This window comes from Gavialis gangeticus, unplaced genomic scaffold, assembly GCF_001723915.1.
Source record: "Gavialis gangeticus isolate Ggan-Ray unplaced genomic scaffold, GavGan_comp1, whole genome shotgun sequence".
Taxonomy (NCBI): Eukaryota; Metazoa; Chordata; order Crocodylia; family Gavialidae; genus Gavialis; species Gavialis gangeticus.
In genome coordinates this window covers 17,449,247-17,476,917 of record NW_017728994.1, presented here as the reverse complement: position 1 = coordinate 17,476,917, position 27,671 = coordinate 17,449,247, and positions in this window count along the sequence as shown.

The window sequence follows — 27,671 nt, the reverse complement described above, 5'->3', positions numbered from 1 at the left end:
TCATTGCGATTACCTTCCTTTGGGCTTGGAGGATCGTCTCCTTAAGGAGCGACCACTCTCCTTGGACACCTGGCTCCCCTCCCCTCCGGGACCTCAGCGCTTCTCCAACTATCCTCCTTAGCTCGTTGAAGTTTGCCCTCCTAAAATCTAGGGCCGCTGCCTTACTGCATGCCTTTGCCACCTTGTGCTGGATGGAGAATTCCAGCAGGTGATGATCGCTATCTACTATTCTCCACAGCTTAATGTCATACGTGAGATTACTGAGGATGCGCTTCATCCCATCTTACAGGTCATTGATGAAGATATTGAACAAAACCAACTCCAGGACCAATCCTTGGGGCACTCCCCTCAGTACCACCTACTAACTAAACATCAAGCCATTGTTCACTACTCATTGAGCTCGATGATCCAGCCAGCTTTCTTTCCACCTTACAGTCCATTCATAACTTGCTTGCAAAAATGCTGTGGGAGACCATCAAAAGCCGTGCTAAAGTCAGTGTATATCACATCCCTCTGTCCACAGAGCCAGTCCTTTCATCATAGAAGGCAATCAGGTTAGTCATTACTTGCCCTTTGTGAATCCATGCTGACTGTTCCTGACTGCTTTCTCTCCTCCAAGTGCTTAGAGGAGTGCTTGTTGAAACCTACCAGTTTCAACAAAATTTGACCCAATATATAGCAATAGAATTCAGTTCATGCTTCCAATCAAAACTAAGCACCATCGCCACTGCGTGAACTATCAACTACTGGCAATACATATCTCATGAACAATCTACAGAACCATGAATAATTTGCCAATGTTTATTTAGTTTGAATATTTTGGAATAGTGACTAATTTGAGAAAATCATAGATTAGTGCATAGTAAAGTAAGCAAAATATATTAAATAGGTAATTCTCTATGAGTTATGGTTGACTATATCTTCCTTCATTTTGTATCAAGCTATGTTATATCAGACAGTTTACAAATTATGTCCCATCTGGCCTTGTCAATACATGAAGACTATCAAGAAAAGCAGAAATGCTGCAGGAAATGGCCACTACAGTTTTCTTCATTTAGAGTCAGTGCCAAACAATCCCATGAGCTAGAGGTTCCATTTAGATATTTCATTTTTCTAATGGGATGTAGAAGTGAATGCCTAAAGATGCTTTTGGCAAGTGCTGTTTGTTGTTAGAGCATAAAATATTGTTGTTGTTAGAGCATAAAATGAACTAAGGCACCAGCCCCAGTCCTAACCAGGGCACTAGCCCCAGTCCTAAATTGTGGCAGGGACACAAAACCAGCAGCTGCTGCCTGCTGGCCCAGGTGCTGCCCCCAGTGCTGCACAGGGTGCAGAAGTGCCTAATTATATCTCCGGAGCATACCCTAACTTTAGCTTAAATCCTTTCTACCTGTTTTTTTCTTGTCATGTACTTGGACAAGTCACATTACTTTGTATCCTCAAACCTCATTATGCAATCTGTGCAAAACAGCCTGAGTCATGGAATCGTGAACTCTGTTCACATAACTGCTGGTAAATGACAATGGCTGTTGTGCTTCCTCGCCAGCATAGCCCTTTGGTACTTAGTCAGGTCAACTAATAGTGTCCGTAAAGCACTTAGGGGTAAAAGTTGCTATATAAATAAGTAATGGTAATCTGCCTCACATGTACCCATGAACTCTATATAGTCAGTAGCCAACATTTTTTCAGGCAAAGAATTTTAATACTAATAAATATAAAATATTATTTTATAAATGTATAGCATGTAATAACAAATAGTATATTTTATAGATTAATTTCAAGTTAACATTAAGCAATGCTAAATTATTATGGAATTACATATTACATACACATTACTACCAAAAGAGTTCATCGTGATTAATGTTATTACAGAGAACACCAAAGGAATTAATAATGATTTGCACTTATTATAGAGTAGTACCGATGAAGGGAAAAGGAGGTTAGCCTAATTAAATTCCAGAAACCACTTTAGGGCTCTGCTGCATTGTGGAGGCTGTTTTTTATGTTAATTAATTCTGTATGAAAGGTTGCTGAAGTGGTTTAACATTGTTCAAAGATGCACAATTTAAAACCAGAACGTATTTTATAGCTCCTGGCCTAGCACAGTAGGGTTCAGGTCCATGGTATGGCCCCAAGGTACAAGGGTAGCACAAGTAAATAATTATGGTCCAAAGAGGCTTGGGAATATTGAAAGAAAACAGAGTATTTATATGGTTGCACTGAGCTTAGTGTCTGTGTCAGATATAGCTGGGCAGGAACTATAGCCTCAGTCTCGCAGATCACATAAATATGTCCATATTTTCAATCAGATGAGTGGTCCCTATAATTTAGCTAGAATACTGATGCTATGAAACTTCACCCTACTTTCAACTTTTCCAGACCGGAGGACTTGTTTTTTCTGTCTAAATGAACAGTATGAAGAGCTTTACTTCATGCCTTCTCTCTCTCTTTCTGTAGAATCACTTTGTTCTCTAAAATGACTGAATTATGTCTTAGGCTCCCTGGCAGGGACCAGTGTGTTATCCAGAGAACTCCTAGGTTCTCACTGAATCACTATGTGATCTTAAGTAACTCAGTGAACTTCCTTGTGCCATTTTTCCTATGCATTTACAATGTCCATATTTGAGTTGAATCTTAGGAATGGGTTTTAATGCATCTGTATAAAGTTAATCCACATGTTGTGCATGTTTTCTTCCACTTTCTATAGCTTAGAGGCAACTTTAGCAATGGCTGAAAATATAAAAAATTTATCAAGTTATTTCAGGACATCACTGAAGTAATCTGTTTCAAACACTCTTCTGCTGCAGAGATAATCCTGATCTAATCTGGAAGAGTTGTCATCCTTCACAGTCATTGTAGATGCTGTGCAAATGACCTTTGGAAACTCCATTGCTACCGCACTGAGGACTCCACCCAACTCAGTGGAAGCCTCTGTGGTATGACAGCCACTATGCACTGGTTAACTCCATTTTAACCTTGCCCTTGGCTTTTTGATTTGCAGAGGCAGCTCTCCTAATTTTGAAACCAAATGCAAAGAGCATCACAACCCCAATGCTGTGCTTCCTATGTCCATGTATTAGATGTTGTTTTATTTCAAGCATGGTTAATCTACTGATTTTGTTTAATCCTAGGTAGCACTGAAGTCACCTCTGTGCCATCTACACATCTGTCCACTTCTCTATATCTCTTTGTTCTTATAATTGTACCAATGACCTCTTCCTCCATTTGTCTTTCTGTAACAAAACAATAGTATAATTTCAAATCAAACCACAACAGTCATGCATATAGAGGAAGGTTTTGGAAGAATCCCAAAGTGCTTTTTATACCCAAGGATTACTTTGTCCAGCTACAGAGTAGAAAGTGGAAAATATTTAAAAGTAACACAACACAGCAGTTTGGAAATAAAGTGAAGAGTAATCTAGCCAACAGGGACTGAATGGAATCTAATGGTGTGCATGGAATTTGACAAGAACTAACATCTTCAGCCTACAGAAAAGTGCCACAGGCCCATTACCAACTGCAAAAGGTCCAGTACACAGCCTTGGACCTTACCTGTAACACAATACAGGTATCCACCAGCAGGATGCTCCTTAATGGCAAGGTTTATGGCTAAGATGACTTGCTTTTAGAATCACCAAACCCAGTTCCTCATTATTCCCCTCACTATCAGGTCTTTTATACAAGCAGCAACAGGACTTAGTTGTTGTTTGTACAGGGTTCTCCTGCTCTTAAGCTTGTACATCTGATCTTGTGATACTACTGTATGTGGTTGCAATAGGAGAAATTGTATGAAAAACTGTGACCACCTTTTAAACCCATTCCACATTTACAAAAGTATCTGTTACTATAACTTTGTGGTATCTCTGATATATATGACGGAGTGGGCTGGTAAAAAGGATTATTTGTCATGCAATTGAAATGCCCTACATAATTCCTTCATGGCTTCATCATTGTTGAATGGTATGAACCCCCTAAACTCTTCTACACTCATACCAATAAAAATAGTTATGACAATATAGATAGGAAAAAATGACCTTGTTTCTCTCCCTTGTTCTATGGACATTCTCTGAAACGTTTTATTTTATACAACTGCAACTTCCACTCCACTGTGCTAACCTGCTTAGAAACCCTATTCAAGCAGAATTTTTCAGACCTCAATTTATTTAATATACCTTCTTAGGTTTAGGCCTGTGGTACAGTTCTTTCAACTTAAAAATAAGCATGTACTTGGGTGCTTTACCAAATGGGGAAGGACTTAAACCTGTGCTTAAATGATCTGCTGAATTATAGTCTAGATTTTTTAAGTTGAGCAATTTCTATTGTAAACTGGATTACTTTTGTTTATTTTTCAGTAGTCAGGAAGCTATCTAATGCCACTAATAAAGACAATGAGTTTATGATTAAGTTGAAACCTGATGTCTAAGAAAGCAATAAAGAATACCTAATACACTGCCTTATGCTTATTCATTTATTTATTTTTCTGGCATTACATTTTGGTGTGTGGAAGTGTAGTTTATAGCTAACCTCAAAGTGGATAAATGAAGAAAATATAAACATTAAAAAAGAGAAGTGGGATTTGTTGTTAAATTCATAGATCCAATGTAATAATCCAAGGTCTACATAAATTGTTAATATTTATACCTTACATATTGAAGACGGTATATAGTACACCTCACTCTCCTCCTAACAATTTATATTCAGGATACTCTAATGAAATACATCTTGAGTCTCCTTTTCATGGCTAATGAGGAGACAACAAGAATTTGACTAATACTAGTACAATTACTGAAGCAGTGAAGCATGCATCTCTGATTAGACGTGATAATTTGCAAGGCTGGGCTCTTCACATTAAGTTTGCAAACAGTTTAAAAATCACTTCCTCTATTTATCCAGCTAATCTCTGTTTAATGACTCCAGACCTGACAAAAGAAAGAAAATGTCTCTTAAAAACCTATACTTCATTTATGAAGCTTATGTATGAAGCAGGGTGTAATTTATAGTAAAGCTTTTCCAAAAGACTCTTTGAAGCCCTGCATATGACTTTTACAATAAGGTGATATTTTTTATTAATCCTGAAATATCAGTTTTCTTTACACTGAGTTTATATATATATATCTTTGTCTATGTCTGTGTAAAGTAAAAACAATTTTCCAACCAATTTAGATATCTTTTTGGGTTCTGTTAGTGCACATTTTGAATTTTAATCTTGCCCATCCATGTAATGAAAATAATCTTTTTCTGTTCCTTTTTTTTTCCTTGACTGTATTTTAGTAGTTTGTGGTTTTTTCCAATTGAGCCCTCAGAGGCAAAAAGGTTTTCATGATGATTTGCAAGACTGATATGTTAATGATATGTTAAGAGGTCATAGCCTCCAGCAGAGGTAGCTGTGGTAGCTGTGGGCCAACTCTTATAGAAGACTAGAAGCAAATATTCAACGTAACCCTAACTGAATATAACAACTCCACATAGATTTTTAAGAGGTGGAATTAACTGTGATCCTTCCATATGAATCTTGTTGAAGAAGATGGTTCCTATAAAGCCCTATAGCGGATGTTTTGTTACCAGCATAAAAGTGGTGCTCAGATTTCCCAGTGGTTGAAGGGGTTTTTTTAGGTATAGGTCAGTAGTTTGTTTTTAGTGAAAAAATAGCAGATGTTCTATGGATTGTAGGGAATTGTTAAAACACTGAAGCAGCTCCCTCCTATACCTATGAAAGTATTTGCACACATCAAGGGGAAGGGAAAATTCCCTGGAGACACTCTGATACGTTGTACTGGAAATGGGACCTTTTACTAAAGAGAGAACCTGTGTTTTCATTCTATTTCCAACACAGAGAAGGTAAATGAAAATAGAAACTGATATCTTTTGTTACAAGCTATAGGGACAGTCAGAGCTGCAAGCACCTCATGGTATAAAGCCCTCACAACAGGATGTGAGCTAAGGTAGTGGAAAATATTATCCCTTCTTACCCAAGTGCTGTGGGGAAAGCCTGGCAACAAAGCACCCACGGTTGGACAGGGATTTCTCTTATTGGTGTTCTGTTTCTGTTACTGCTGGGCTTCCTCTGTTCTCATCTATGTATACATCCCCAAAAAATTCTGTTGCCAGGATTTGACAGTCTCCTGAAATGATCAGTTTCAAGGCCAGAAGGAAGGATTCAGTTGGACCTAGATAGCAGAGCCGGAGAATTTCAGTTCTTAGTGTGACTTGAAAATCCGGCTTATGCTGTGCTTACCACCAAACTGTAGAAGCACAAATATTATTAAGGCGAATTTCATCTTCATATACTCTCCCAAGCTTTTCATAACTGGTATTGCTCTATAACAACATATTTTTTTCTATTCCTATCTGGACCAGTACAAGAAAACAGATTTCCTTGCATTATTTCTGCATTTTCCTCCAAGGGTTGCATTTAGAATTGGAAATATAGAAGTGTATCAAGGTGAAAATAGAGAATTAGAATCAGCTGATATTTTTAATGAAAAGGTTTAGGGTTGAGAGATTTGACAAATCCTTTGTTTTTTTCCTTTTAAATTCTTCTCTACTGGTTAATCATCTGTTATACATTTCTATACCTTTTGACAAACAACATTTTTTTGTTTTTGTAATGTAATCAAGGTCTCATCCAAAGCCCAAAGTCAACAGACTAACTAACTTAGGGTTTGTTACAGGCTTTGTATGCTAAAGAATTAAGTCTTCAATAAAACCTTAAAAAGAAAAAAAAACACATCACTTATTACCTACATAAAACAGAGTGGGAATTTGTGTACAGAGAAAGCTATATACAGCCAGAAATCAATGGCCAGAGGAGCATTTTGATTTTAAAAAGGGGGAGAATTAAATTTAAAAGGAGCTTGTCTTAAACACAAAGCCAGGTTGTTCTCTACTATAGATTACTGAAGTTCCTAGGGGTCGAAGGGAATTTCATTGGGCCTAATTCTATATCTGCCTACATTAAAGCCTTAAATTCAATTAACAGACAGGAACTTACAGTGAAAAAAAAAACCTATGTGAGTCTATTTTGTACGCATAACAGATTGTCATTGTCATTTCCTTTATGATCGATCATTTCTACACATGCAGTTTAGGTGATTTTCTTGTATTTGTATCCAATGTGTTTTAATTCTCCTCAATATCTCTGCTCAGTCTCTCTAATTTTGACAGTCCACAATGAAAAAACCTAGGAACATAAATTAGCCATTCTAGTCCTCCTTGAAAGTTACATTCAGAATTTACTCTGTTTCTTTTGTTAAGAAGAAGCTAGCAAAGGTAGTATGTACTGCTATACAAACTCATCCCCTTTCCATTGCAGAATAAGGAAATAGAGGAGCTAACCTAGTTCTGATATTTTCTATGGAGAAGAAGGGTCTTAGGTTTAAGGAGCTATCCTGAAGTTCTGGAAATATGAATTCAATTCCCATGTTTACCACAGATTCCTTTTGTGACCTGGGACAAGTTTCTTCACCCCTGTGTCTAGGTTGTCCATCTACAAAATGAGGCTTTTTCTCCTTCTCTCTCTCAGCTTTTACTGTAACTTTCTTAGGACAGGATCTGTCTCTTACTGTGTATAGATTTGCTTGGGGCCTCAAGGCACTACGGTCATGGAAATACTATGGGTTTTCCCAATAGAATCATTCTACCACCTCCAGCAATAAGCTTTTCATTACAGGTGTTATTCTGTAATTATAATTATCCCCCACTAACTCAACTGGAAAAAAATATCCTTCAGAAGTCCAGCCTCGCAGAGATCCCACATCCATATAAAATACATGGAAGGGAGATGAAGGAGCCAGAGAACTTTATGATCTTTCCTTATGCCCTTGGTTCACCTGAAATCACAGCAAGCAAACAGAGAGAAACAAGGGTCATAATAGAAGTCAGTCCCCTGCTATTTGGATCCTTAAGGTGCAAAACAGCAAGCACACTTCACTGATAAAGCAGGTGCTTTTTTCTTGTGATCTCAGCTTACCTGAAAGATTTATTTTTGAAGATTTACTTTTTCTTTATCCCAGTTATATGAAATACTTAGCTCGATAAGTTCTCTTATTTCTGCCCCAGAGCTGAAGTATTTTTCCAGTCTTGTTAAGGGTATCCTTTAAAAAGTTCCACTATTTCAGAGAGCTGTGAAACATCCCATTCCTCAGGTTGTGCACAGATCTATGAGCATCTCTCAGAAAAAAACAGCCAGCAAGAGGCAAATAAATGGGAGTTTAAACTATTTCTCCATCTCCAGCATCACAGGCTATTTTTTAAGGAACATAGCATTGGGGGGGAGGGGAGGTATAACCTCTCCATCCAGCTCTCCCATGTGAATTTTATGCCACTACCAGCTAGTTCTCAGCTAACTCTTTAGCAATAGCAGGCCAAATTATCAATATGTTACTGCTTCACTCGTCAGTAGCAGCTGCCGATTCCCACCCCCTCCCCTTCACTGCCAAATCCAACCCATGGGCCGTAGATTGCCAAGCCCTGGCCTGGATGATTCATTCCCCTAGAGAAATAGAGGTCATTCAATCTAACATTTATGTTCATTGTGGACATTTCCTTGAGCTGCAAAAACTTAGTTTTTAGCTGTTGGCATCTGGATGTGGACTACTATTAATAATGTACAAAATGCCTGGTATACTCTCAGCGCAAAGTCCAGCTATAATGAAACAACTGGTTTTATAGGAGAGACTTAAACTTAATAGCAGGAAAATCTATTCAACAAGGCACTAACTAACTATCCCTAAAAGGCTCATTTTGGAGTCCGCTGTCTTCTTGGTGTGTGTGGGGAATTTATTTTATGCGTATACCTTCTATTAACCCTGAAATAAGGGTTCCTTGCCTTAGAAATCTTAAGGCCCAGGGTTTATTTTTTGCCTCAAAAGTAAAATAATTAACTCATTCATGAGAGAGGAATTTTAATTAAGATCACTAGAGCTGCAAAACAAGTGTGTTATTCATCAGCAGAATTATTTCCTCTCCCAGCCCTTTCCTTTAAATATTTGGTCATAGAAGGGTTCATTTTAGACCAACTGTAGCAAGAGCAGAGAAAAACATTGCTCTAAGACTTAATATTCTGTGAGCCAGTAGAAGTGGGTGCAATACAACTAGATTTATCTTATCCTGTCATTTCAAATGTACCTCACCCACTCCACAGGGATCATTCCTTATGGATAGCAGCAGTAGTCCCTGCCATCCTAAACCTGATTTTTTTGAAGTCAGACTTGTCTATTTTAGACAGGTTGTTTCATACCCTATTCAAAACTGAAATGTTTTCTTTGTGCATGGACTTTGACAGAAATGAAGAAAAATCTCATCCATTTTCTTCAGTTGTCCTTACCTCATACTAAGGAAAACATTCACAGCTGTCTCTGGTGTCCTGCAATGTAATAATTTTTCTCCACATGCAGGCTAATACCTGAAAACCTGCTGACATGGCCACTTGCCTTCTATGATACCATAACTTCTGGACACTAAGAGCACTATCTTGATTTGTGTCAGTTTTCCAATCTGCCCAATATCCTTTTAAAACAGACTCAAAGCTTGCTCTGTAGGCTAATGAAAAACATACACTATTTTATTAGATTCTTAAGAGTGATGTTAAAGATTTAAGTGGTTTCAAGAACACCTACTGAAACTAGGCACACAACTCCTCTTTAAAAGTAATAAGATTCGGATTCATATGAAAATCTGGCTCGTCATTTTTTATCATCAGATATTAACAATTATTTTCTGAGAATTCCACAAAATTAGGTGAGTTCTTTTATCTCTCTCTCTTTATATCATACAGCTCCCTTTTCCTTAACAATTACAGTGATACATTATTGATACAAGTATATAGTCTGTAGGCAATTTTGAATTGGTTTGAATTTTAGCTGAAGTGTAAATAAGCATTTTTGCAGACTCAGCACAGGATAAAAAAAAGGGAAGCCTTCTGTTTGGAGAAAATGAAGGTAGTATTAATCTAAGCTTAGTTCAGATTGTAGCAGGGCACTAAGGTGCCTGCTACTTGAAGAGTAGGAATGGCCACCCAAGTGCCAGTTGCCAGGGCAACCAGGGGAAGCAAGTAGCCAACACCTGCGTGGTCAGCTGACAGTAAAGGGGCAGGGCCTGGCTCTTATACAAACCATAGGCAGAGGCCAGGGAGGGCCCTGCCTGCGACCAAAGGAGAAAGAGCTCTGCCCTGAGTGAAGAAAGCGAAAAGTCTGAATGTGGGTGCAGCTGCTGATATGGCTGAGAGAGGGAGCACTTGTGGTGTGGCTTAGAGGATGTTTTAGCCGTGAGACCTGAATTTAAGTTATGAGGCAGAGACTTGTGTTTTGTGTTGGTTGTTTATACTGGAGGACTGGGTGAGGCTATAAGGGGATGGAGGAGGCCTCATAGGGGAGCCATGACAGTGTAGGAGCCCCAGCCCTGAGCACGGGCCACCAGAAGGCCCCAGCAAGAGAGTGGGCAAAAGAGACAGATGAACGTCCAGTCCATCAGTGAGGCTTGAGGCGTGGTACAGGGGTGGTTAGAGCCACGCATAGCCCATGAGGCGGGGGTGTACCTGGACACCCGTACTGAACACTGGTCCAGCATACCGCAGGAACCATAGCCAAGAAGACAAAGGGCAGCCTCCCTATGATTTAGAACATCAAAGACGTGGCAGGAGAGATTCTGAGGGTGCTTGGAGCACTCTTGGCATGGTACAGAGAGGGGACCCAGGCCCCCAGACCTACGACTCCTGTCCTGCTATACAGATAATTAAAAGTACATACAGACATTAGGTCAATCTAAATGTACAATAATATGGGCATGCAGAATGCTTAAATTGCCCAAAAAATGACTTGCCCAATTTAAGTTAGTTCACCTACATGGGTGAACTATCTTAAAGGCTAGGGACAGACATTCAAAAAGCCTAAGCCTGAATTGATTCAATCTTTGCAGGTTAGTCTAACCTGGCTAGGCTAAATTGGTTTGTAACTGCACAGACATCCCAGACATGCAGGCACATGCTTACAGTGGCTCAGGCTAGAAGCCAGGGGGCACTAGAGCAGCCTTCCCATCCTTCCACAGTGCTGAGCCAAGTGGCTGTGGCCAGGCCTCAGCAGGAGTCTCTGATTAGGGAGGTCTGCCTGCAGCATCCCAGGCTTTTCTCTGCTCAAGGGACAGGAGTGTCAGACTCCAGGCTAGCACTCTGAGGCAAGGGAGGGGTGTCTGTAGTACATGCATTTGCTGATGATACAGAGCTTTTCAATCTCCCTCCCTGCTTCTTTATACTGTCAGCAGCAAACTGACAGGTGAGCAAGCCAGCAGAGGCTGATAACAGTGTTTATCACCCCATCAGCAAAACAATAGCCTCTCTCAGCGGTTCTTAAACAGCTCTTTCCAGGGAAGGAAGGAGGTACCTTACCAGCTGATCTGTTGATTGGCTCCAAAAAGCTTTAAGTGGGCATTGTCCTGTCTGCCTGTCCCACTGAAATTAGACACATACACATGGACGCCTCTCAGCATTAGCTAGCATACCACATGCCTAGGGTCTGTGGGGCTGGGGTCCATGCTGTAGGAGATGGGAGGGGGGATCCCTGCTTGAGCAGCGAGGTGGGGTGGGGCAGGGGGAAGCCAGGCAGACCCTGCTGTGCCTGCAGCCTCTGCCAGAGCTCTGGCTAGGGAGCAAGGGAGTGGGGTGGGGCAGCTCTGCTGTGAAGCAGAGAGCCCCACCCAGCTTGGAGAGCTGCTGGGGGTGTCTGGTTTATCTTAAACCAGCAAGGGGTCTGGGATAAATATTGCATAAACCAGCTTGAGCCAAATCATTTAAGCCTGATACTACATTCAACCAGGTTTATCTCAAACTGGTTTATGTGCACTGAATGTCTGTTCTGTTACAGGTTTAAACCACTTTCTGATCACTTAAACTGATTTATGTGTCATTTCTGTCGTTAGCTAAATTAAGATTGGGCTAACACTCTAAAAAGGGTTAACCCATCTCATGAACACTTGTGAGCATTTTCAGTGAAGTCTCAGGGTTGGGGAAAGCCCAGCTGTTTACCCCAGCCTCAGGGCTGATCTATTCCTGCCACCAGCAGGAATAGGCTGGTTTTAGACCCTTGACCCCCCACCTCTACTAGTGGGCACCTTCTCACCAACTCTCTCACTGGACCCATTAGACCTATGCTGCCTGCCCCTCCTGCCACCCTGAGTTACTCACCTCAGGCTCCCCACATGTTTCCTGGGAACAGCATATGGCTGCACACGTAGCTCCCACCAGCAGCAAACTACTGCAGGCACCACTCCCAGTCTAGGTGTGGGCAACTTAAACTAAGCCTCCTAGACCATGTATGGCAAATGCTTGTTCACACCCCAAGAGCCCTGAGCAAAGTATTGTATAACAAATCCCTTGAAGCTTGTTCAGTGTGAATTTCATTGCAAGCAAGCAAGACGGATAAATGTCATGGGACAATTCACTTAGTATCCTGATTTTTTTTTCTTTAAAAGGGTGGGGGGGAGGGGGAAAAAAAACAACCAGGGCTTGGGATAGAAAACATGGCTTCAGCTCCAAACTGGATAAGACCTGGCTGTTTCCACTGAATTTAACAAACAAAACTATAATAGAGGGAATCATTTAACAATACAAGAAGGTCTATATGAAGTCACAAAACTTCCTATATTTCTACCAGAGTATAGCAGAGTATAGTTTAGGGCCCAGGGGTGGCCATGACACACTCTGGTGGCCACACAGCTCCTGCCCCACTCCAGCTCTTTAGATACCCTCCCTTTTCTCCCACACCTTGATTCAATTTATCTATAAAAAGGAAGGTTTCTCTAGAGCCCCAGAGCAAGCCCTTGTCTCTTCTGGCCAGCAGGCCCCCCAGGGTACCTGTTGCCTTAAGGGCTATTCATGGCTTCCTTCTGCCCGTACAGCCATACTCATGCCTTGTGGATATTACCAGTTATCAATTCAGGCCTCCATGCCCTTGTTAGGGCCACCGTCTTCCTGGGTCAGCCCCTTTTGCTTGGCTGGATCTCTACCAGCCTAGGTCCTCTGCATTCAACTTGGCCTTCAGGCACCCGTCCCTGTCACACCCCCTCTTTTACTGTAAGCCCCAGGCCCTGGCTTCACTTGTTTCGGCCTCTGGGCCCCTGGCACTATCTGGCTTCTGCCCAGGCTAGGCTTCAGTCCCTCTCTTGGCTTCAACCCCCTTTGGCTTAAGCTTGGTTTGTGTTCTCAGCCCTAGCCCCTGGCAGGGCTCAAAACATTGGTGTGCCCCTAGCCACTTTGGCCTCCTTCTAACCACTTCTATTCCACCAGTGTAAAGCTTAAAAACATAAGTCTACTGGCTAGAATTAAATATCCCCACATTGGGTCCTATTCCCTGCAAGCTGTAAGCCTCTTACTTGCATTCCCCAGGGCAGCTCAAGTGCTAGGCAGTCCCTTTCCTGTAGCCATCCTGCTTAGGAGCTCCTCTCCCTACTGCCTGCAGGGCCAAGCTGCCTGCCTTTGCTCAGACCCTGAGTTTTATATGCTTCTCAAACCCTACACCCTCAGTCAAGTGGCTTGCTAGCCCTGGCGCAGCTGCCTCTTTCATTCTAATGGGCCATTTACTGTTACTACCCCAGCTGTCATAGCATGATCTTTGTTTCAGCAGGGTTCTGCCCTATCACTACATTGCTGGGCAGCTAGCCCAGCTGTAGGCACTCCCAGCTTGTGAGTCCCTGGCTCTCTTCCTCTGCAACCAACCCATCATGAGCTGTCTTTCCCCCTACCTGAGGCCCTTGCTCCTGCTTCTCCCTTCAAGTAGCAGGAGCCCTCTGGCTCCCTGTAACACAGAGACACTAAAAAAAGACAATAGACAAGTGAGATAGCAGTTTTGTAGGAGAAAAGAAGAGGTTCTCCTGAAAAAGCAGCATTTAAGTACTTACTGTAGGGTCACACAAATCTTTTTTTGGTAACTAGAGGTACTTAGCTTTGTCAGTGTGAAATCAGGAAAACACAGACACAGGGCAGGATAACTTTGAAGACCAGAGTCCCTGGCGCACATTATTTTTCTGTTGCAATTAAGGTGTTAATCATGCAGAAATAACAACTGGCTACACGTTCAAAGAATTTCTGGTGCCAAAAAATCACAATCCAGGCACAAAGATATTACTTGAAAAATGTGTACTATCATTGTGGTTGGTTTGTATGGCATGATAACTTAAATGTGTTACATGCCACACTTGAGCCACCCAGGGCTGGGGCCTCAGAGCAGTCTTGATCAGCTGTTCACTGGCAGGGACCACATTGTACTCAAGCCCCTGGGTAGTCCCTGCCAGTTGATAGCTGATTGGGACTGTCTGGGGGCTTTAGTCTCAGAGAAGTCATCCCAGCTGAGGAGTGAGCCCTAGGGCTGTCCTGATCTCCCATCAGCTGAGAGGGACCACCTGGGGGCTTAAGTCCTGGGTGGTCCCTGTCAGCCAATGGCTGATTGGGATGACCCTGGACCTCAAACCTCAAGACTGTCATGACCAGCTGATTGTTGGCTAGCAGGAACCACTCCAAGACTGGAACCCCAGGGCAATCCCTATCAGCCAATTGCAGATTGGGACTGTCCCAGAGTGAAAGTCCCAGGGCAGTTCCAATCTTCTGACGATCAGCTGATTGTTGGCTGGCTTTAGGGACCACAGGAAGGCCTATGATCAGCTGATTGTCAGGCACCCAACCTGCCAGTGCAGCAAAAGCCTGGGATTGTGATACCAGCTTCCCCTTGAATTGGCAACATGGCACAATTATAATCTGATGCTGGATCCCACAATCACACCTCCTGCCATGCATGATTGTTGGGATCACACATCAAATCCTATCAAGCCTTTGACTGCTTGCATGCCAGAAGCATAGGTGGTTCAGAGAAGCATAAGCAATTGAAAGCTTAGTTTTCCTGTCCTTAGTTTACCTTGCCATACAATCTGCTTATTTTTGGTAAGAGTATGCATACTAGATTTGACCTGGATCATCAGGTCCTATATTCTGCCACATATGGTAAATACTTAGCTAGTTAAGTAACGTTGTATACAAATGGTAAACTTCTATTGTGATCTTCAACTAAGACATAAAGGAGTATCAGGATAACTACTAAGTCTTCTAGAAGTACCTGGAAGATGTCAGTGAAAGCTAGATACGTGTAGAAGAAAAGATCCTGAAAGTGAGTTAAAGTGAATGGAAATACATCCAAGGGCAGAATTAGTCTCTAAGCATTCATTATATTTGCAAAATGGAAATACATAACTGTTACCTTGATGGTCAACGTGTTAGTCTTGCCTGCATATATAACATAGTATAGATTGACCTTCCTCATATAATTGACAAAAGGGTATTCCATTAAAAGTAAAAGCTTTTTTATTTCATTTTCTTTCTTTTTCTTTCTTTTTTTAAAGCCCATCCTTTTAGTGACCATGTCAGGGCCAGGGTTGTGCGAGCAGCAAGGACCACAGCTAACAGCCTAGAGGTCACAAATTTGAGGCCATAACAGAAGGGTTCCTGGTGCAGCCCTGTCAGATTCCAACAAATCTGTGAATTCTGCTAAATACCTTGTCACAAGGATACAAAAAGGGAAATAAGTGACCATGTATGCAGTAAGCTCACTAACTTTTCATGCACCTCTTTATTCCTTGGCTGTTTTCCTCAGAAGTCAGTCTCCTGATTTTTCTTGTTTATCGACAGTTGTCTACTACAATCTCCTGATATTTCTTCTTTATTTATTTAAAGAACTGATCAGATTCTTGTTGTCCGAACTATTCATTGTCTTAGATTATAAATATACTCTAACATAAATTGTTGTGGGCGTAGAGAGTATTTTTTGCCTTCTAATGACGGACAGCATAATATAAATAATACCAACAATGCTAGACTTCTTGGGGATATGAAGGATACATTATTAATATAGAAAGAGTCTCAGGTAATATAGAATAGGTTGAGCCAAATGCAGCTTGGTTTTATCTGCTGCTATTAAATGAGCTTTCTCTTGTCTCAGTTGGATTTGTCTACCTAGGTATCACTGGCCTTCACTGCAGTCAGCATTCCAAACATGGAAACATACAGTATAATGACAAAAAAGAATAACTTATAAGCTATGAGAGCTGAGTTTCTCAAGACAAAATATTAGCAATGGGCTTTTAGGGTGAGGAATTAAATTGGTACAGCAGTGAAGAGATGGAGAAGAATTTACTGAGACTGCTGTTTCAAAGGGTAAGTATCTCTCTTGTGCCCTTTGTGCATATCAGTATCAGTAGTCTGTATTCAAAGAATTGATCATGGGACAAAGAGCCTTTCATCTCTAGGTCACAGGTTCATATCTGGCCATTATTTGAAATTCATTTTCCTTTAATAATCACTGAGTAGCCTGTCCGACAAAATGAGTTGGTCTCAGTCCAGTTTCCAGTGGACAGCTGCCTGTATCACATAAACCACTATCATAATTAGCACTTAGTTAACATTTTTTTGGCAGCCTGACCAAAAGGGTAAAAGGTTGAAGAGATATGGAGATATAACTACTATGTCATTCCTACAGGCCTTTTCAGGTAAGAGAAGATGGGGAAAATAACAGAACATAACTTTAATTTTTCAGATCTGGCAACATGGAACATTTTACAAACAATGCAATTTTCCCTTATAAACATGAAAAGCTAATAAGCCCCTTTACTCTGAGGAACTGATTTGATCTTGGCTGCTGAGAGTTCTCTGGCATGGAGGAGTTCTCAGCTAGCGCAGAGGTGCCAGTTCTATGCCACTCCTAGTACCTGCACCTCAGGTGTAAGGGCAGAACAGGTATAGTCAAAGAACCACTGGGTCCTGATAGTCTCATGTGGTAGACTATAATTTATGGACTGTTATCAGGATATGCAATTTAGAGTAATCAACAAGCTGCTCAGAATTATGCTATGGATGGAGAGACATCATAAAACAACCCAGAAAAAGAGAGACATGCAACCAGTTCCTTTTCCATACAGCATCACAATAGCCAGATGGGTAATTATACGTAAGTCATGAACTTCTAAAGAGTTTAAATAGGTGATGAATAGCAAAAAGAAAAAGACTGATCAGAAGTACATTGAAAGTAGTAGATAAGAATAAATATTTTGCCCAGTGTTTTTAAATGTTAATAGTTTCTTTTTTATCTTAAAATTAGTTATATATAACAAGTAAAATATATCCACACACATGGCTTCATTCTTAGACTCTTTTAATTTTATTTTCTAGAATTTTACTGAAAATTTGTATTTTATTTAGATCTTATAAAAATGCCAGATTGACTTCAAATTTAAATATGTATTGTGAAACAGCTGAGTTAGGATTTTAAAAGATAAATAGAGTACTTAGCCACACAATTCCCTATCATTTCGTTAGTCTTGCAGTTAACTCTCTTAGTGTACTTTGAAAATCTCAGCTCTAGACCCTTTTCCCGTTTTCTGTGTGGTGCTTTGTCCTGCTTGGTTTGACAGTCTGCTGCTGCTTCAAAGGCCTCTATCATTTTCCATCCAAGCTTTCTAACTTTACATCTAATCAAAGCGTGCATCTTAGTGTGTGTGCATGTGTGTATGTGAGACAAACATACTAAACCAAATAATGGCCTTGTAAAAGGTTTTATAGCACTTGGAGAATTTACACTTGGATTTCTTCCAGGAATCGAATTTCTGAATGAGACAAAGCCTAAAGATTCACCCATTGTAACATATTTTTTTTCCTGGCTGACTTTTTAAAAATTTAAATGATAAAGACAGTACTTTGAAGAATGATTAAATGACTACAGAGGAAGTGGACTCTGAAGAAAGATTTCTAGCTACAAATACTGAAGTGTGTGTGATGTATGTACATATTTGTATATTTCTTTTGGAGAACTGTAAATGATAGGTTATCAACTTTCTTAATTGCTTTGATATTTGCCTACATTGGGCTGCACCTCTCAGAAGATGGAACAAGCAAATATCTTGTGAGATTAAAATTATTTTCTTTAGCATGAAACACATTTTTACTATTCCCAGCACTTATCGCCCCCGCCCCACACACAGTCCCAACACTCCCATCATCCCTGTCTTGTTTTCCCTCTGCTTTTGATGAAGCCAGTTCAACCATTTTTTCAGAGGCCAATATACCCTCCTCCAAGCCTTTGTCATGTGAGGATTACATGATTTGTATATGTGTCATTACTCCCCTCAAAAACCAAAGTAGATTCTACTTCAACAGTCCTTTTATTTATTGGGGGTTCCCAGCAAGAGGCAGTACTCTTAGATTTACCCTTCTGGGTTGTTTCAAGTTGTTAATATTGGTTTCTAAAGCCTAATGTAAAGACTTGGGACCATTCTGTACCACCACAGTTGATGTCAGTGCATGACCCCAAAGCTGGGCTTTACTTAATATAAAAACAAAGGTCTTTGCATTGGGTATCTCCTCTGAAGGACATTTCTCCTCTGTTACTATTCCATGCATGTTGCAGGTGTTTTTAGTTCATGCCCCTACCCATCTGAAAGGGGACTGGTAGAAGCCACTTAAATGAGAAGTGGGTTTTGTTTTGTTTTTTTGATGATGATGTGAGGGGCACACTCAGTTACTTAGCTTGATCAGTATTTACTTTTCTGTGGCACAACTAGCCTGCTATCTGATCTGGTCTTAAGTGATGTTGGGGTAACCAGAGCAGCAGGTTGCTACTCATCAGCTGTTTTATGAATTGATCAGGAGCTGGAGCCAGTGCTAATTAATGTTAACAGAAAGACTGCACTAAGCTTTGGATCAGGCCTTAATACTTAAAAATGTGCCTTTTGGTTATGACTAAAGAAAATGCAACATGTTTTGATCATGCTTCTGAAATCTCCCACATCATGATCTAACAGGAAGTGTTCCTGACAAAAGGAAGCAGCAGGAACAGGCGAAAGTATGGCCATACTTAAAATGCTTTACTAGTGCCTTTTCCTTATTAAATTGATGTGTCTGCCAACATTTTGTGTTTTGCTTGGGTAAGTACTACCAAATGGGGCAGACTTTGAGATGCCCTATATAACTTCAGATAAACTGTGAACATTTGGAATTAATTGAAGTGGAAAGAAAGTGTGCCTCTCTTTAGTGATGTGATCTGGTTTATATTAGAATGGAATCTCTGAGATTCAGAATCTATTTCTCTGACAAACATTGGTTGCTGTAAGAAATGTATCATTCATGTTCATTTTGTGTGTGAAAAAACCCTATGTATTGGCAAACGTATAGTACTTAAACTTGTTGAGGAAGTTTAGTTAGTTGTAAGAGAACGAGACATCATTCCTTTCTTGTATTTCTCTTATTTTGTCCAGGTTAGTGTGGTCAATGGAAGCCATAATCCCATAGAACCTGCTATAGATGCTTTGATCATATGCTGCAAGTAAATTGGCAGCTGTTTCCATTTGTCATTGTTTCCAGTTTCCCATTTTCTGTTTCCTATTTTCAACCCCTCTATCTCTAGAACCACTGGGTCAAACAGATTGTGTCCTCTGACTTCCAGCCATACAGAATATTTAGGAAGTTGTTCCTTAGTTCCCCATCCTCCATTCCTACACCATTTATTTACTTAAGTTAGAGGAGTGGTGGTGAGGTTCACTGACACATTGTGGAATGTGGAGTTCTGAGTATTTTAGGCATGCAGGAAGCAAAAATGGAGATTTTTCCATAGGTAATAGTGATGGGGAGGAGTCGGTCTTTGAGTAGAGAACTGATTGTGCACCATAAGTGCCAGTTAGTAAAAATACTAAAATCTACCTTTTGTGTTGACTAGAAGTGTCACACTGCCATTCATAGGTACTAAAAGTCTTCAGGTTTTCTACAGAACTATTACAAAACAAGAAGCAGTGATGCAAAAATCCCAAATTAATCCTCTAGTTTACTCAACCTCAGCCTGGAGGTCCAGGTCCATTAATTTCCTTGAACCTCAAGGAAAATGCCAGCAATGGTGCCCATTGTAGTGATTTTTGACCAAGACTGTCAACTTACTTCCCAAACCTCATCAAAATGTATAATGGCATTCACTTGGTCCTAACCTTGGGCATGATTAAACCATCAACCAGAGAAGGCTCCTTACTTTTGACCTTCCCTCATGAAACCTATGTACAGGATTTCCAGCCCAAGAAATTGTTTTACAGACAATTGACAAATTTGTTCTGACATACATTTTTACTTTCAGTAAAAAAATAAATATTTTTGCTTGAGTTGGCAGCCCTGTGTGACTGCATCCATTGATTTACACCCAGCTGCCACCATTGCAAGAGTCCCCTACTTATCCAACACCTTGACACCCCCAACTGCACCCCATACCATGCTATCCCTCAGCCCACACTCCAGCCTCACCCCTATTCCCTCTGTTCTGGCATGGACCCTTACCCACTGCCTCTCCCCTCCCAGACCACAGCGCCACCACACTGTCCGTCTTCTTGTATCTTTGATGTGAGAGGCAGAGATGGGGCATAGGGACCCAGCAGCTGCATATTGCTGGAGAGGGGGGAAGACCCTAGCAGGCTCTGAGTACTGCCCTGACAAGTTCCATGCATGCAAGGTGCTGCACTCCCACGAAGACAGTAGGTGGCACTGTTGTGCTCCATCTGTCTTTCAGTGCTGCTCCACCTTTTTTCTCAGGAAGGAGATTAAAGTTGCGGTGGCTCCCTGTTTTTATGGAGGGCAAAATGTTTTTATGAATTTTTATGGAGAAGCATTTTTAGGCTGTTTTTTACAGCATATCTGTAAATTTATGGACAGTTGGCAACCCTGCTTATGTACTCCAAGTGTCTTTGAATTTGGCGGCATTGCAAAACAAATTTCTTAGACAAACTGTTTCTTATTCTGAACAAAATTACCACTTTGCCCTCTGAAAACCAAAAGGAGGACAGTTATACTTCTGGAATAAATGCATTTAATACATCTTTTAAAGAGTTTAAAACTTATTGAAGAAGACCAGGAAAAAATGAAATACAAAATATGAAACTAGTAATATGACCTAACCATGGTTGATTCTCATTCTTCAAAGAAATGACTCACATAGGGCCATTAAATTGTATAATTTTAAGCTTATTGTATGGTAAGCTGTGGACTCTTGTCCCATGTATATCTTTATCCACATACAGGGTGCTCACATAATCTCTCTGTTCTTCACCCAGTAAAACAAGTTGCAGCTTAGGGGGACTTTTTCTTATGATTCTGAGAGAGAAACAGAGTTGTTCAGATACAGTACATAGTTGCCCAAGGATTTCCACAGAACCCTGTTGTGCTGTGTATGGTTCTGGGGGAAAGTGCCAAGAAAGAATTAGTCTTTCAATATTTCAATGAATTTGGTCTCCTAGGGGTACGAATTTCCATATTATCAAAAATGCCTTCCACAGAAATGACTAACACTGAATCAACTTTGAGTGATCCTTTTCTCCGCCCCTTACAAATCACATAAACAATTGGTTCTGGCTTGTTTTTTTGTTTGTATATTGTTTTCATTTCCAATGATAAGTTTTCCCAATAGCTTGGTTAATGCTGCAGTATTATATTTGCCAAAAGTTTGCTTCAAGAAACCAAGTAATTCCTGGCTTCAAAGCTGCTGTCCTTCTACTGTACAAAAAACCCACAAGTGCTATCTAGGTGCTATTTTATAATTGGTCATGCCGCATCCTGAAAGAAATAGTACCACTAACCTAGCATGTGGATGACATGCTTCCTACTATCCTTAGAGGTTTTAGTTCTGTTAGGGAGAATTCAAGCTTTCAACACAGGTGATGGAAGGTTTAAAGGAGAAATGAATCTCTCCAGGGTAAATAAGAATTATTGATACTGCATTTACAAAATGGTCCCTCTTAGACATGGCACTTGTGTATTATATCATTTGAAGCTTGATTACCAGTTCCATACTCAAAATAATCTGCCTCTTTGTAGACACTCACTGTCGATTTTAATGCTGTGTAAAATCAACCCATTGAAAGAAAAAGCATAGCTCAGGAAGAGTGCATACGGCCATTTTGCTATAATCCCCTATACTTAAAAGCAACAGAATCTGTGACAGGGTGTAAGGCTTATGAAGCGGAGGGCGGTGATGCCGAGCTTCCATGAACATTTTGGCCATTAATCTCAGCTTTTGGGACTTCCAAAATGTTGGCAAGCAGAGCTCCAGCTGGCCTGGGGACCACTGCTTCTCCATGAGCAGGTAAATAGGCCAGATGGTCTCTAATTTTACTACTGTTTCTCGTATGGATGATGAGTCCTGATCTCCAGTGAGCAATACACCTTCCAAACTCTGAATATTTTGTTCACCTTTTGACCACACAGAAACAATGTAATTATTAAAGAAGCAGTAAAATTATTAGAGCTGCAGCCAAAAGAAAAGTGTGAGGCAAAGAAAAATCAGTAAAGATCAGCCTGTTTTTCTGTTAGTATAGTGTAATAGCAAGACACAAAAATCCATTTTCAACAGCAGCAGTTGTACTTGGTTTGCTATCAACCAAAACACCTTCCTCCTCTCTCCTCTACCTCCCCCCCCTTACCTTCTTCAAAACACAGCATGAAATTGCTTTTTTTTTTGCTGCTTTAGCTCCTAGTAAAAGACCCTCAAAACTTAAAGCAAATGTGAGAATGAGGAGGTCAAGGTATTGAATGCCGTCTGCTGTAATAAATTGGTTGAGGGATGAGTCTACTCTGGCAGTAAGTAGCATTCAGAATCATAACAGGGTGGGTAAGTAAGGGAGTGTTAGAGCATAATTTGCCACCTTGCAAAAATATATAGGATGTGATTATGCAGCTTTCACTGATGCTGGTGAGCATTCACATGAATTGTCCTGTAGAAATCAGGCTAGTTTGGGATATCATGGTGTACAAAATCAGCTGTGCTTAGAACATAGAAATCACTATTTAAACAACAATTTTGGACTCAGAAATGTTGCTGTCTTTTTGGTGAAGTAAAGGGGAAGGGAAATTCAGGGATGTTGCAGATTTTGATTATGTTTTTGTTGAGGGAAGGAGATTTTTGTTGAGGGAACAAGATAAAGAAAGGCATTTTGTACTGAAGTTTAGGCACTGCAGAAAGGGTGTGGGGTTGGAGTTGATTTCTTTGGGAAGAGGAGGATGTGGAAAGATGGGTGTAAGTGGCATGAATGGCTGTTATGGGCTGCAACTCGTATCTCAGGTTTTATTTGTCATTGTTTTGGAAAGAATCTACAAATGCGAGATGAGTAAAACAGCAGGGGAAAGGAGAAAAATAGGAATAATCATCCCCACAAATTGCAAGTTCCCAATCATACCTCCCTAAAAAGAAAGCTCCCAAGGGCAAGGCAGGCAATATGATTCATTCTCAAAGGGTTGAAGTGTTGCAGTGTTAGTAAAATAATAATTGGAGGAACAGGTGCAGCTGAATCTCCCTTCCCAAGCTATAAAGCCTCTGGGACTATAATGGACCGTCTATTACTATAAAACTACATCCACACTAGTCATGGGAGGATGATCAAGTCCCAGATGCCCTAACTATTGCCAATCTGACTGAAGGCAATAGTGGGTTTCTCTTACTTCCAGAAAGAGGCTGGGTCCTTAACGTTTCTGTATTCATAACAGAGGAAGCAGCAGCAGCAGTAGACACTAGCAGATTTGAAGTGGACACCAATGCCAAATAAGCAACAGCAATAGCATCTTTCTTCATTGTTTCTACGGTACTGATTATCCAATAGCAGAAATCACAGGTGGAGCCAATGGCCAGCCCTGGGTCAAGCATCAGTTGCTTTCAGGGCTGGCATCGTGTTCCAACTTTAGCACTTATAATGTGCGATCTCATTCAGTGTTGCCGGCTGGGAGGCACTCAAGCATTTTTTAGGAAGCCTCAGAGAGGTGGGAGCAGCAAGACTAGTTCTGATTCTGCAATGGAAAACAGGCCATTAAATGTCTAATACATAGTTTCAGACACATAACAAAATTAGGTGGAATGTGAGGAGTTGGCCTCACCCCTTTTCAGGAGGTAAATGGCTGCAAAGAGATACCTGGGTTTTAGCAGCTGGATTGGAAGTTATCAGGGACTGGGCAGATTAATGGCAGCTGCAAGGTGAAGCACTTTGCCAAAAGTAGTCTGAACTTTTACATAGTAATAGGCTAAGGATTTTCAGGAGCCATTCTGTAAAAAGATTTAGCTTTATTCAGCCAGATGTGATCTCTCTTAACCTGCACATTGTGCAGCAACGTTTGAAAAAGCAAGCCAATGTATTAAGTTCAAGTGACACAAGCAATTGTAGAGTATCAATTGTAAAACATCTTGCTTCTAGCTCTATTTGTTTGCTTGCCTTAAATGTTTTCAAGTGAAGGTTCCCAATCAGTTGCAGACCAAATATTATTGGTATATGCTCATGAGTATTTTTTAAGGCTGTTTCTGTCTTAACAGTAAGTGATGGCCTCTGGTTTCAGGAATGGATTGTCAGGTCATCTTCTTCATCCTGGATTTTTTTAATCCAATAGTTAAGGATACTAACACAGTAAGCTTATCCACCTGCTGGCTTCTAGGATATGTGCAACATCATCACATGTAGCAGTACACTTAGGGTACCAGTGTTTATATGCTTGGGATACTCATGCAAATACTCAAGGCAATGCAGTTTTCTGTTTTGCTAGCCAGCAAATTTTCTTTGCTTTCTCAAGTGCCCCTGAGTTTTATTAATTTACGAACTCTCATTTCTACTAGGAAGTAAACTAGGAAGAGCCATTACAAACAGATCCTTCTCCTTTAAGTTCCTTGTGAGTGTTTGAGAGATGACATTTTCACTGTTTAGGGAAGCAACATGCCAGATCCTCAGCTGCTGTAAGCATTCAGAGCTCTGCTAGCATCAGTAGAACTGCACCCATTTACAGTATCTGGAACACTCCACCAATATAAGTGGCTAAAGCCATTTTCTTGGCCCAGAAAGGATGGTGGTGATGTCATTTTTCCACACGCTGTCAGTTGGATTAACTTCTTGTTCTCTCTGTTCCCTTCATGAAAGGAAGCTCTCACTTTCATCTAGAAAGCATTGCTACTTGCCTGTTGCCAGGGATAGATCCAGGATTTGGCAAAGGGAGAGAACAAGACGTGCCGCTCCTTTCTTCCCCTGATTTAAGCCTCCTTCCCCCCATCCACTGGAGCACACAGACCATGCCATGAGAGCCTCTGGGGACTTTTTTTAAATCCCCAATGCACATAAGATTTCCCTACCACCAACAACAACCCTTCCCTGTGCCTGGTGAGACCAGGCAGGATGGGGGAACCCCCTCCCATCACCACGGATGTCAGATTATGTTCCCAGCTGAGTACACCCCTACACAACCTGGCAGGAACAGCTTTCAAGCTTCCCCCACCCCTGGGATAGTGAGGAAAGCAGCAGCCATAAGTAAGGGAGGAGAGGAAGGTGAGGCGACATGCCTTTGAGCACAACAGGTAAGGAAAGGGGAGCAGAATCTTACATGATTTGGGGATTTTAAAAAGTCCCCTGGGGTGCCATGGCATGGTCCAGTCTGAAAGGAGGGTGCAGCTGTGCCACTGCACGCCCTCTGAATCGGCCCCTAGGTGTTGAGGTTCCAGGTAAAAGGTGGTCAGGAGGGCAGCACTGAGGAAGTTTGGGGGGGGCTATAGCCACCCCAAAAATTGCATTAGCCCCCCCATAGGCACCTCTACCACCAACACCCCTGTCCACCCCCAACACTTCTTCCCTGGGCTGCTGCCAACTGCCACGCACAGCTGAGCCTGCCCTACTCCCATCTGCAGCCTGCAGAGGTGTGGTGTGCCTAGCCCAGCCTGGCCTGCAGGGCCTATATACCACCTTTGTCTGGGGATACAAAGACAGACAGACAGATGGACAGACAAACTATGTGTAGATGGATCAGTGGATGGAAGGGCTGCCCCCCCAACTTTCTGTCCAGTCCACCTCAGCCCCACACTGGGAAAAGGCTGGTGCCACCCCTGATGGCCAGACATGAGGGTCAGAGGGAGTTGGCTCTTTCAGTGTAGAAATTACTTCCTCCTTTAACTTCATTCAAGAAGCATTAAGTAAATATGGTTTGAAGGCTGTTGATGTCATGTAATTGGTACATTGTAGCAAACCCCCCAGTTTTTCTTTTTTTTATTATTATTTACCTTAAAATGCATTTCCTCCCCTTCCCCAACCACTTCTGACTTTTTTCTCCCTCTCCATTCCCTATAGATAAGTATAAGTGAGCTCAAAATTAGGATTAGCTTTAAGCATTTTTACTTTTGGTGGCAAGTTTTGGGTTTTGGATATCCATTGTTTTATAATTACTAGGTTTGTATTAATTTTTACTGTTGTGTATTGTATGATTGTCATTTTTGTATTGATTTTTGTTGTTTCATATGGATATTGTATGATTTAGGCCTGTGTTTGTAAGTTAGCCAAAGTCATGTCAAGTTTCCATTTTATATGTCAAGCCTCCAGCTTCTGTCCTCTGCCTGGGCATCCCATGTTGCAACAATATGATTCATTGTACCCCTCCCATATAAATTGGTTCCCGGATGAATGAGAAACAATGATAGCAGGCCTCTACTGAATGGCCTGTAATGACTGGGCCATCACCTTGCATTGATTCATCCAGGAACTATTGGACCTCACCCAGGAAAAGAGACAAGGCCAGCATTTGAAAAACGAAAGACCCTGCAGAACCAGCAACTCTACCATTGTACCCCACCATTACAGACATCCAAAACTGCACATCCCTGCATAGAGCACACATGCTCAGTACGCCAGGGACTGACCCTTGCCTGGGCATGCCTCCTGTCACTAGGGTCACACACGGTCTTCCCCTATAAAGAGGGGCAGTGAAGACAGACCCAGTGGGAACGCCATTTCCATCTGGACCAGACCAGCTTCATTTCAGCTATCCACCCCGGAGGCCCTGCCGGCAACCCCCTCTGGACAACACCGAGCTGAAGGAAACCCCAACTGGCCATGGAGGATCAACTTCCAGCCTGGGATAGGTAGATATTACCTGCATACCTCCTCCTATAATCTGGACTCTCTTTCTCTGTCTCTCTGTCTCCTCCTGGACTTCAGTGGACTTCAACCTCTGCACCAAGCCTCTCTAACCCCTGCTGCCATTGTGTGTGGGTGCAAGGGAACCAACCTGGCATTGTGTCACCATCTCCCCTGTTCAGTAAAACCACTGTCATTTGCAACCCTGAGTTGAGTCATATTTTACTGAATCCCAGTCCCTTCCCTACCTTAAATTCCAGCCTCATTCTCGCTCTCTCAGCTCCAGTTCCCCACTCTCTGCTAGCTTCCCCATCTCCTTCCAATTCCATCTCCCCTCTTCTGCCACCTCTCAGCCTCTCCTTGCTTTCCTGCTGTCCCTGCTGCTTTTCCTGTGATTTTTTTCCCCCTGCCTGTCTCTCAGTTTTCAGGCTTCCCCTGCCCCCCCCCCAGCTTCCCAGCTCCTATTAGCTGTTCTGCAGTTCTCTTCAGCTTCCAGTACCTACTGCCACTCCTCTAGCTGCTCCAGAGCCATCCTCTGGCTCCTCACACCCAGAGCCCCTCTTTTTAACACCCACACTTTCCTTCTAGTCCCATTTTCCCCTCCTTTCCCCATATACCTTTTCAGCTCCCCTGTAGCTCTGGCTCCAGTCCCAGACTCTGCACAGCAGGTTTTGGGTGTTGTCTTTTAATCAATTAACCTAAAGTTACCCCTGAGCCTCAGTTCTTCAGCCCAGGCCCCTGTAGTCTAC